General features: G+C 46.5%; 1 protein-coding gene across 1 annotated transcript in view; it reads left to right on the top strand.

Moving 5' to 3' along the window:
* The first annotated feature begins 8,454 nt into the window (after positions 1–8,454).
* LOC141738599 (sodium channel protein type 5 subunit alpha-like) overlaps positions 8,455–12,358 on the top strand; it is a 219,412-nt gene continuing 215,508 nt past the window's right edge. Inside the window, exon 1 of the mRNA XM_074574027.1 lies at positions 8,455–8,637. The gene's annotated coding sequence lies outside the window, so the exon portion shown is untranslated. The remainder of the gene's footprint in view (positions 8,638–12,358) is intronic.

Below are 12,358 nucleotides of genomic sequence, written 5' to 3' on the forward strand. Positions count from 1 at the left end.
TTTTGGATGCTTTGAGGACCTAGTGACTTTACTGTAGTTTATCCCAGCAGGCAACTGGGGCCTGTTGCATTAGCAGCCGGATCCTGGTTGCGTGCTGTCCTCCTCCTGAACTTTCTAGTCATTGTGAGTGGCAGGCTGGTTTACTGTGTTAGGGTTACAGGTGATTTATGCCGGAGGGTCCCCTTGCAGAGGCTTTAACTTAGTCTCAATAGTTTGATCTGAAAACTGCTTGCTGGGGAAAGGAAGACAAGGGGGAAATCTGTGGTGGGACCAGGTGGAAGTTTCAAGTTGGAAGCGGGACTAAGCAGGTGAGGAGCGAGAAGTTTTCAGACTGTGCTTGCAAACAGGCAGACAAAGGAGAGGAGAAAGCCCAAAGAGATGTGTGAGGGCTAGTACCTGACTCTTTACTTGGGCAGAAGAGGCAGCTGGTGGATATATTTAGTCATTATTTCTGGTTGTGTGGCGTTCACTCAGAGGTGGAGGGTGGAGATCTGCACATGAAATTGTCTCCTGGTCTTTGGCCTTGTTGGTGCTTTTTGCATTCCCCGAGTAGGGAATGGGTCAGCCCAACACAACCACCAGTTTGTGAGTGCCTGTTTGTCATTGAATCCTTATAATACGTTGAATACTTATAACCTTCCACCCAGGCTTTTGCTGACCACCCGTCGTCCTCATGCCTTCATCCCACAAAAAGGATGAGTACCAGCACTCACACGATCAATCCCCAAGGGCAATGGGGCTCAGACAAGTTGCCCATGTACATGCAGTATTAGGATAAGAGCTTTAGATCGAAAGAGCTTCAAGACAGGTCTCATACCACCTGGGGCTCCTTAAGCTGCTCAGCTTGAAAATGCTGAAAAAATACGAATGACAGTTCCTGAATTCAGTCGTGCCTCCCTCTTTTCAGAAGGGAAGACTACTTTGTCACATCTCCATGCTGTTGTGGTAGACTTGGGTTGGAAATGGATGGAGAAGCAGGTATGCTAGGGAAAAGTGAGCAGAAAGAAGTGATCTGGTGGACTGGGGACATTTGCAAGTTAAAGAACATGGGCGGCCAAAGCCCTGCAGCCTACAACCCCTGGATGTGCAACTTAGTAAGGATAAGGATGAAAACATCAGTGAGGAGCACCAGAGAAAGGGCACTGAAGGATAAAGCAGATGTAGAAACCTTACAGGAAAACCTATTAAAAAAAAAAAAGAGAAGGAGGATAAATCAGTTTAATTTCCTTCAGATTTGTCAAGCTTTTTTCAGAAATTCTGAGTCACTTAACCACTTGTAACCACAATTTGCCCAAGACCTGGCCTATGCAAGCATCAATAGGCCTAAAGCAGTCCTAAGGAAGTCCATGAGATTATTTCCGTGCTGAAAGACATTGTGGTCTTTATTGCTTAGCTCCATTGGGTCTTTCTACCCCGAGCAGTTCCCAGAAACTGACATGGCAGCGTCTGAATACAGACTAATAGGCATTGCAATTAACTAGAAGATTCAAATAAAATAAAAAAAAAGTGAAATGTTTCATAATTCATGTAAAATATTAAGTAAATGTACTGGAAGGAAGCTTGACTTTAATTAGTGTTAAAATGGAGGAAGGGAGGGCATGCTGGTCTGCAAGGAAAGAAAGAAGAGGGATCGGCTTACTAAATGCAGAAAAATTACTTTATCATTTTGAGTTTCCCCCCAGCCCTTGTGGGGGTCTTCTCATGAGCTGTGCCTGCACGATGCACCCCAAGGCACGTTTCTAACTTCAGGCTTGCAGGTAGTGTTTAACCAAAACCAACGAACCAACCAACTTTCTCTAACTCTGTTAGAGATTTGTTGTGTTTTTTTTTTTTTTTTTTTTTTTTTTTAATGAAATGCAAAGGACAAGCCAGTATTAGTTTCAGCCTGGAAACAGCAGCGAGATACCTTGGAGATCCTCCATATGATGCACAAGGGGTGGCTCTGGAGGCAGAAGCAAGGCAAGGATTTGCTCAGTGTGCCTGTGTGAGGGAAGGAAAACATGCCGCAAATGTGATTTGCCACATACCAAATGTGACTTTACATCACGTATGGTCGATCTTGCAGCGTCTATAAAGCACCAACACGTCTAGATGCTTTAGATTCTGTGTGGAAAATTTTTCTAGAAATGGTCGACCTTTCTTTGGTCTGCTTTGAAGTGCTTCTCCTATGGCAATCACAGCCAAAACTCCCACAGAGCTTGGTGAAGCTTAGATTTCACCCCCTAAAGCATCTCCCTGGGGCTTCCTAAGGCCAGCTGCACCCGGGAGCTCTCTTCGTTCCCTCCGTGGACTAAGCCTTGTGGTTCCTCAAAGTCACTGGAGAGGTGGCAGTATCCTCCGCCAGAGAGGTCACAGGGGTAAAGCAGCTTCGGTGTCATGAGTTGGTGCTTTTGAACCAAAAAAGGAGGGAATGTAATTATATTTCTCAGTCGCTTTGCAAAGGCTCAGTGTGTCACCGCTCCCTCGTAGGAGGGTTTACCTAAGTCTGGAAAGAAAAGGCTTGGGTAACTTCTTGGCAGGAGTTAGCAAAAGAAAGTGAATTTTTCAACCTTCTGGGTGTCAAATTCATCCAGTCTGCAGTTCGTTACGATGCAGGGAACACGGGAGGAACGGAAAGCTTTGCTGGAAAACCAGGCTCTGCCTTTCTGACGCTGCTAATCACTAAACCCCATGTAAACGCTTTCCCCACTTAGTGAGGCAGCGTTTCTCTGCTCTCTGAACTGCATAATCACCAAATATTTGTGCTGTCCACAGACGGCAAGAGCGCGATAATGGGACATAATTCAGCCCAGCACAGCATAACCTTCATCCCCTTCTAAATTAAAACGCAGCTGTATTCCAGTGTGACACAAGTGGCCTAATTCAGAGTGGGGGGGGAGCCATTTCAGGGCGACGAAATAAATTTTACTTTAATGATGTGAGCTGTAATGTGTCTATCAGGGCACTGAACGCTTGCTTCGCACTTGGACACATTCGTTGACAGAGGCGCTGCCTGCCTGTAATTTTTTTTTTTCCCATTAAATTAGATTAGCTCACTTTAGGATTATATCTTTGAGTCTGATTGAACAAATGTAGCAATTTAGCCAGGCGTTACAGGATTTCCCCATGGATGCTTGATGAGAGATGCTCCATGAGGATGATACACTTAATTAAAAGACAGAAGCTGAGGGTTGATACAGATGTATCCTGACACAGCAACTGAGTTTATGTCAGGGTCTCTTTCCTTATCGAAATTGAAGCGGGGGATGAGAAGAAATCAGGGCTCTTTATTATAGTGGGAGAAACAAGCCCAGATCCCAGCCAACGTTATACAGTGATGCTTTAGCACCATCCTTGGTGTGACCCGGTGGTGGGTTCTGTCCTGGTGCAAATAATAGCCTGCGTTCATGCGTCCCGTAGCGGTGGGGATGTGGAGGGGCACCAGCCCTGCAGTTTTGCTCCATTTGCCCACAGCGGGGTTGGGAAGCCAGCGGGGAAGGGAGCTTGCGGGGGATCCTCATTAAAGGAGGGTCAATGTGGGATGGCCAAAACCCTTTTGTCCGGTTTTTAAACGAGCAACCTGTTGATATGCTGAATCTGATGCCTTTTCTGCACCCCACACACCCTGAATCTCCCATCGTCTTTGAACAGGAAAACCGTTTTTGTCCTGCTCTCGCCCTTTATTTCAAAGGGAATTATAACAGATCGCAGTATTTTTCTTTCCCGGTAGAGGGAAGTATTGGCTAAACTGAGTTTGGCGTGCGACGACCTCATGGCACCCAGTGCTAAAGGAGCTTCTCGCAGCACTTGTCCCAGGCAGTAAAAGGCTTTATAGAAAGCCGGGGTCTGTGGAAATCGAAAGCACTCCGCTGAGCACCAGCAGGGTGGAAGGGCAGGGAAAAACCTTTCAAACTCTGAAGAAAAATATTTTTTTTTCTTTCCTTTTTGCCAAATGAAGTTTTGCAAGAAAAGTAATTCTGAAGAAGCTTGCAGTTGGTTTTTTTGTTTGTTTGGGTTTTTTTTGTTATTTTTTTGGTTTTCTTTGGTTATTTTTTGTTTTTTTTTAAGGAAAATAAAGAAAGAATGTGTTTTAAACAAAAACTGTGCTCCAAACTCACAGTTTCAAGAACTACGCATTTTTCAATGTCTTTGTTTCCTTAAAAAAGGCGGCAACAAATGTGTAGGGATATGGGATGAAAGAAAGCCTTGATAAACGTCTTGGGAGAATAAATGCCTCTTTGCAACCAGCACCGCTGCCTATAATCCCTTTAAGAAAGCAGTGATTGCTTTGTGGGGAAAAAGGTATGTTTTTGGAGAGAAGTGAATAGAAAGATGACATCAACTGATCTCCCGCATAGTATTTATTTTCCTGCCGGTACTTACTTCCATCTGACGTGCACATTTATTGGGTTTCAGCTGACTCGCCTGAACTTTTCCAGACGTTCGGTAAACCGGCATTACCTGAGTGGTTCTTGCAGAAAGGAAGATTTTGGCAAGGCAGCGCATGTTTAATCAATTTCCCTCTCTCCGATCAGTCTGTCTATAGAGTTCCAATTAACGTTGTTGCTTTTTGATTAGCCTTTGCATTACGAGTTGCTCCTGTGCCAAGGATGTTCCCCACTTGCCGCCTGAGTTTGATGCTGCACCGACCCAGAGCTCATCCCTGAGGCGCTGCCTTCAGCCTATGCTCTTGGTTACATTTCTGTATCTTCTGAAGCGATGCTTAAAGGGAGGCAATTTAGAAACAAGAACACAAATAACATGTTCATGTTTGAACTGAAAACTGAGGGAAGGGATGGTTTTCTGGGCTGTGAGTTAAACGAGGGGCTAGGAAATGGGGGACCCTCTCAGTCCTGCTCCTGGCATGGAATAAATTTGACAGGTAGCTTTCCCTTCCTGTCCTCCTTCATAGCTTTTGTTCATCTTATTTATTTCCTTCGTAGATGTTGCTCTGTGTTTTCTATAAGCTGGGTTCAGGCTGAGCTGATTTCATTACCATAGGAATGAGGATTTGCTAGTATCAGGAATAATTTCTCAATTTCTAAAGACAGATGAAGCAGAGACGGGTCTTCCTCGTGCTTCATCAGGTTTTGATAGTATTTTTTCCCTCCATAAACAAGGGGTAGAGTTGAAAATTTAGAGTAGTGTTACCTATTACAGGCTGCAAAAGAGAGACAAGAGATGCGACAGCAAGTGAAAGCTTGCGGGCTTTCCCCTCCTTTCCCTGGCTGTGACACTAAATCTGCGCCACTGAGACCCTGCTGGCTCCTCTGGTCCACTCACACTTCATTTCTGTGACCAACCCTGAGACAGTCACTGCTGAGATTACTGAGGAAGGCGGGAGGACAGAGATGAGGATCTTCATTCACGGATTGTGAGTGGAGCAAGAACAGGCTGGAAGAGACTAATATATTTCATTTCAGCCATCAAGGCCTCTTCCACATGGAATTCCTGAATTTAAGTTCAAGCTCCAGCAATGTCTGCATAACATCAACCTGCAGAGGCAAACTCTGGTCTGTGAAAGCACAGGCAAGGATATTCCAACCCCCAAATTCCCACAAATGCATGCACAAGTCAGTCACCCCCAAAACATATGTCTTTGCCTGTCATCAGCACAGAGAGCACTATGCCACAGCCAAGGCAGTCTATTAACTAACTCCTCCTCCATGGGAGGAAGCAATAAGTTCACCTGTCCTCTCTCTGCACAAGGCCAGCTCCCCCATGATAGCATTTAGCTGTTTGGGTGGTTTGGGGGGAAAAAGCACCATTTTCAGAAGTGACTTAAGGCATGGCTCTGAGCCTCCTGCGATGATGCTGGACCTTCTGCCCCAGAGCTAGGGGTGTTTCTGGGTGCTGAAAGCATCTGCATGGTGGGACCGTATCATGGCCATCCCAGCGTTGAAGTTTTCCACTGGGGCTGTGCTGCTGCGATGAGCAACCTGATGCCAGCGCACTGCGTTCAGGCAGGCAGCAATCCCTACACAGCATTTTTTGCTCTGGTGTGACTTTCTTTTGCTGGTTGAACTTACAATGGTGCTGGAAATCCATTCAACTCTGCTGGGGAAAAAAAAAAAAAAAGAAGGCAGCTGTTCCTCTTGTGAGGTAGGGATGTCCTGCAGAGATGTGCCGGCACAGCAGCAGGGGTGTGAGCTGCCAAGGACTCACAGTTTGCTTATCTGGTGTTGAAGACGTGCCTGTCTTCTGCCCACTTTGGGTCCTCCTGAGAACATCCCTCCCTTTGCACAGTCACCATTCAGCTTCACGTTGAGTGATTAAATCCCTGAGGATTTGTCTTGCTTTATCTCCTGCCTCGCATATTGTTCTGCGCCTCTGCACTGCTCTAGGCTTTCAGAGGCTGTTTTCCCACTGGGGAGCTCATGTCCATCCTCCTCTGTCTCTCCTAGTCTCCATTCTCCTCCACCTCCCTTCATTTGTAGTCTTTGTTTTCCAGTCTCTCACCTCTGCCCCCTCTTCTCAGCTCCTTCTCTCCTCCTCTTCCTCGTTCTGCTCTTCCCTAAGAGACACTTTTCCTTCATTTGCTGCTTTTCCAGTTCTGAGTCTTTGCTTTGAATCTCCCACTGGATAATTTCTTTGGGCATGAGGTTGATCTTAAATGGAGACCACTCTTCATCCACCTTCCTGGGGCCACTGCTGTCTTTTTGGACTGTTTTGTAGCCTCCTTAGTTTTATCCTACATGATCTGCTCCTTTCTCAGCGCTTTCTTTGGTCACTACCAAGCCCTGAGCTGCTTTCACGGGAGCGTTTAATAAAGATCCAGACTCTTTTTCTGCAGTGGTAACAGCCACTTCTCAGCCATCACTGAGCCAGTAAAGCGATGCCCATCTCCCCTGTATATCCTATTTCACTTTGCTCTGTATTTTGGGGTCTTTTTGCAGTTCTTCAGAAGCTTCTTCCATTTTTACCATTCTGAATACTTCAATATTGCCAGCAAACTCTTGCCACCCCTCTCTTCACCTATGAGCATCCATCTATGACCTTCCCAGTCGTGCTGGGCAGCTTATTTTAGGTAAAAGCTGCTGTTCCTGCTCACTGGGGTTGCTGCCCTGCAAGCGTGACCCAGGCATTGGTTCCTGAAGGCTTGACATACTTGGGGCAGGCAGCTGCTGGAGGTGCTGGGTTCAGTTTTCTGTGGGGTGATCAGACGGTCCAGCCTTGGCACTCTTCACACCTGCCCGCTTCCCCTGTGTGCTGGGGACCCCTTGCTGTGCCCCTGCTCCCTAGCCCTCCTGGTTGAACCCTCTCTCTGAGCCCCCCCGTGGCAACCCCCAGCTTCCACTGCAGCTCCAACACCACTTCTTCCCCTTTCTACTTTCCTCCCTCGTCTTGTTTATCCCATCTTGCTCCCTAGCCCTCCCTCATCCCCTCTCCTACCTTCTTTTCCATCATCCCCCTTACCTATCCCTCCCTTCTTCCCAGCCTTCTCCATCCCTCCTTCCTCCCCATCCTTCTTCCTTTCCCACTTTTCTTTCCTCACCCCTGCCTATCCTTCTTCCCCATCCTTCCCCCATCCCTCCTTCCTCCCCACCCCTCTTCCTTCCCCACCTTTTCTTCTATGATTCTTCCCTCCCTCACCTCTGCCTATCCTTATTCCCCATCCTTCCCTAACCTGCCTTCCTCTCCACCATGCCTTCCCTCCCACCCCTCTTCCTTTCCCACTATTTCTCCTTCACTCCCTCACCCCTGCCTACTCTTCTTCTCCATCCCTCCCCTCTCCTGCCTTCCTCCTCATCTGTCTCCCTACCCTTCTTCCTTTCCCACCTTTTCTCCTTCCCTACGCCTCACCTTTGCCTATCCCTTTTCCCCATCCTTCCTTTCTCCTGCCTTCCTCCCCATCTGTCCTTCCTCCCTACCCCTCTTCATTTCCCACCTTTTCTCCTTGTCCACTCACCCTTACCTATCCTTCTTCCTCATTCTGCCTTCCTCCGCATCCCTCCTTCCTCCCCACCCGTCTTCCTTTCCCACTTCTTTTCCTTCCCTCCCTCACCCCTGCCTATCATTCCTCCCCATCCTGCCTTCCTCCCCACTCTTCTACCTTCCCCACTTTTTCTCCTTCCCTTCCTCACCCCTGCCTATCCTTCTTCCTCATCCTTCCCCCATCTCTCCTTCCTCCCCGCCTCTCTTCCTTCCCTCCTTTGCCCCTGCCTATCCTTCCTCTCCATCCCTTCTCCTTCCCTCTTCCCCACCTCCCTTTCTCACCCCCCATCCTTCCCTCTCCCCCTCCTTCCCCACTCCTTCTCCCCCAGCGCCCCTGCCCATCCCTCCTCCTCCTCCTCCCTTTCCCACCCTCCCAAAATCCCTCCCTCCCTTCCTCCCTCCCTCCCTTCCTCCACCGGCTGCAGGGGTCGCTGCGGGCCCGGCTGGGGCCGGCGGGGCGGGGAGGGGCGGGCGGTGCCTCCCCCCCATCTCTCCCCTCCCCATCCCTCCCCTCCCCGCCCGCCCCCGCCGCCCGGCCGGGGCTGCGCTCCGGCGGAGCCGCGGCAGAGACGGCGCGGCGGCTCCGAGCCATGCGATGCGCTCCGCGCCCAGCAGCCGGGCCCTTCCCGCGGGACGGTACCGCTCGGGGACTAAAAACTCTTGTGGATACAATGAAGTGGCTCTGGGACTCTTGGTTTAGCAGGAAAAATTAAATAAACCAATGTAAGTTTTCTCTTTTTTTTTTTTTGTTTGCTTGTTAATAAAATAATAAAAAAAAAAGAAAAAAAAAGTCAAAAAGACGTCCGGTTCCGCACGTATCGTGGAGAAGGTATTGGTAGTGTCGGGATTTTCCCTTCCCCAAACTTTCCCCTCGAGGCGGGAGGAGCAGTGGCACAGGCACAGCGGCCATCCCGTCCGGGCAGGGTGGCCGAGAGGCTACCGGGGGCTGGAGGAGAGAGAAGTTGAATCAGCAAAGCTTGTGATGGGGTGTAAAAGCGGAGGAGACAGATAGATATTTTGCTGTTGGAAGGGTAACTCTGCCGGGGAATTGGTCTAGTTTCTATCTCGTCTCTGTACTCGGAAGAGCCAGAAAGAAATAACAACACAGAAAATACTCTGCAGATTGTTTGGTTAATGTCATGTGGCATCAGATGTGTTGGAGTGGAAATTTAGTGGCACGTTTTGAAGGGAAGAAATGAACTAGAACGGGTATTTCTGTGGTGGCAAGGAAAATGTATCATTCTCCTGTACCATGAGATGACTGGTATTACTTGTTGTAAGAACTGACATGTTTTAAGTGTATATCTTAACAGCACCACTCACCTCAAAGCTGCTTGCAGAAAACATCTGCTTAAAAGAGCTGGAGCTTTTACCTGTGCAAATTAAAAACTTGACTTGGCTTATGCAAATAAAAGAAAAATGGGGAGAGCTGTGTTGCACTCCAGCAAGGTGATCATGATTTTATTGAGGCAGCCCCGAGGGGAACAGTGACATACTGGGAGCACTGTAAGAGAGAACGAAAGCTAAATTAAAGCAAAACTTATGCAACCAAAGCGTGGCTGGAATGGGAATAAATCAGACCTTTTTATTTTATTTTTCCTGGAGATTTGGGTGAGGAGGTGGAGGAGATGAGCTTCTAGAAAGCGGAGAAACACACGAGGCACGCACACCTCCGGCAACAGGTCTTGTTTTGCCTGGAAAGGATGAGCTGAGCTTTGTGAGTGCTTGAGCCGAGCCTTTCCAGTTGCAACTGGGGCAGCTGCTGATCTTGCAGATGGGTGTCGGATCTGGAGCTGGTGGCCCCGATTTCTCCCACCGCCGGGCTGGCGAGCAGCTCTTCCCGAAATACAGGGCGGATGGTGGAATAAACGCGGCGATTCAAAGAGGATTTGTCAATACTAAAAATAAACAGGCCCGCAGATGTGTCCTAGAGGGTCATGTCCAGGCGGAGCATTTTCAGGGCCGATTTCACGATTTTGCGATTTTCCGTCCCTGTGTCCTGTCCAAGGTGCTGAAGTTCATTTTGCTGCGATTTCCGAGGATTTCGGGGCTTTGCAGAAGTGGTCTTGGAGGCTTCCTCTCGTTTGAAAGCGGTGTGTGTGTGGGTCGCCCCCCGGGTGGTACGAAGAGAAAGCAGGGATGTGTTTTCAGACACGTATATTTGATCCGTCCTTTTGGCGTGGGAAAGCAGGCCAGGTGGAGCCGCAGATGGATCCGGCAGATCCTATAAGCTTTTGGTGGCAGAGAAATGGAAAGGTCAGAGCTGTGAAGCAGTGAGGAGCAAAACCCCCTTGTTCTAATGGACCAAGAAAGTGGTGTTTTTGAGAGTGTTGCTGCTGTTGGTTTGAGTGCATTGCCTCCGATGAGACACCTGGTTATGAAAAAGTTTGGAGGAGCTCAGTGTCAGGATGGGATGGGAATGGTGCAAATGGGAATGGAATGATGGCCACTGATTTTGGTAATATCTAATTTTTTTTCTGGTGTAGTCTTTTCAAATGGCAAACATGGTTGACAGAGAGCTTCAGAAATAGAGAATCATTAGAAAAAAAGCATGTCTTTTTGGAACAAGTGTCTCAACGTTTAAGCAATGGAAGCCTGTCCTGCAAGTTGTGATATTTTTAGATTAATGTGCCAAAAGGTCTCAGCCTTAAGTAGTGGAGTTTACGTAACTTTTAGTATGAGGCAGAGCACAGTATTGCCAGAAATAATCATAGATGAATATGTTACTTAACTTGTACGCGATTGGAGTTTGATGTTGTAACGTGTTTTTTCTCAGTTCTTGACACTCATTCTGAACCCATTCATAGTTTGGCTTTGTACTTCTGTCTGAGACTCTCAAAGGAGTTTGCAAACACAAAGGGTCAGATTTTAATGCCTGTGTTTGCACAGAGAAGTAGTTTATACCGTGAAGAGTCCTGCAGATTTAAAGCATGTAAAAACTCTGTACAGTACGGTAGAGAACTGATATTGTTTCATACCCTCGATCATTCGTCAGAGCTCACGAAGGTATTCAGTTGCATCATTAGGTATGTAGCCTAAATACCTTGACCATGAAGGGTGCAAGTAGACCATGAGGCTTCCTGACCCTGAATGACAGCTTATGGGTACAGGCTTTAAAACTGCATCAGAGTTGAAAGCATTATATTCCTGGCTTGAATCAGAAACTAGTCTTGGTTCTCGCTGTGATGGACTAACACCTGTGGCACCAGCTAATACCTCCCAGGACTTTCACAGGCTGCAGGGAAACATTGAGTAGTTGCTGTGTTCTTGATTTAAATGTGTGGTCAAAATCATACTTTAAAATGTACTGATAGGAAATGACATCCTGACAGGCATAGGGAATTTATGAAATATAGCTAGTTTTAATTTCTTTAAAAAAATCCTATTTATGATATCAGACAGGGATTGACTTTTTCTTTTTCTTTTTCTTTTTCTTTTTCTTTTTCTTTTTCTTTTTCTTTTTCTTTTTCTTTTTCTTTTTCTTTTTCTTTTTCTTTTTCTTTTTCTTTTTCTTTTTCTTTTTCTTTTTCTTTTTCTTTTTCTTTTTCGTATCTTGAAGGAATGTTCTGGGCATGTACATGAGGAAAGGACATTTTGCGTTGTGTATTAAAGCAAGTTGGGCGGTCGTTCGGAAATCCTGGTCATGCTTTTCAGAAGGAACAGGTTATTATCTGTTATCACCTCAGATACCTTAGGTTTTGGAAGCTCAATTTGAAAAATGTAAAAGAGACCTGTTGTTTTCAGAGGGTGGGTGCTCAGTTCTTCCTGAAAATTACTACCTTGTACGTTGTCTCCAGCCGTCCTTGTGAATTACTTTGGAAAATTATAGCTGTGATAGTTAAAAGGTGACAACAAGTAATTTCTCAGTTCTGTTAAATAAAACTGAGGTATCACAGAAGCAGCATCACTCTTAAGTACATGCTTGACTTTTCTGCTTTGTGTTTACATGCTGCCTTGAAGTAGGGCCTTAATCATAGTATGAAACAATTTATATTTGAAATTCTGTCATTGCTTCTCACTTTTACTGTCTAACCTGGGGGAAAATACACAAAATCAGGCATATTCCTGTTTGCTTATCGCTTCCACAGTGTCATGTATGACTGCAAGCTGTTCAGATAAAGATGTGTTTGTTTATTCTTTAAATACCATCGTCCTTATGAATATCTACAAAATGAAAACTCTGGCTATATTTCTATTGATCTTGGTTTATTATTTACTCTGCAAACCAAACTGATGGGCCTGCTTTCACCGGGCTCTGTCTCTTTGGGTTTCTCTTGCAAAGTGACAGTTTCTAAATCAGGAAGGAAATCAGGTCACATTTCTGGCTCTGCAGGATTTATCTCATTGCTCTTCTTTCAAAGTAATTAGAGTTACTAATAATGAGGAAAAGAAAACTTTTCCAGAACTGGAATGTCCCTAACCCCTCTCTCCTTCTTGCAGTTTT

This window comes from Larus michahellis, chromosome 2, assembly GCF_964199755.1.
Source record: "Larus michahellis chromosome 2, bLarMic1.1, whole genome shotgun sequence".
NCBI classification, from domain to species: domain Eukaryota; kingdom Metazoa; phylum Chordata; class Aves; order Charadriiformes; family Laridae; genus Larus; species Larus michahellis.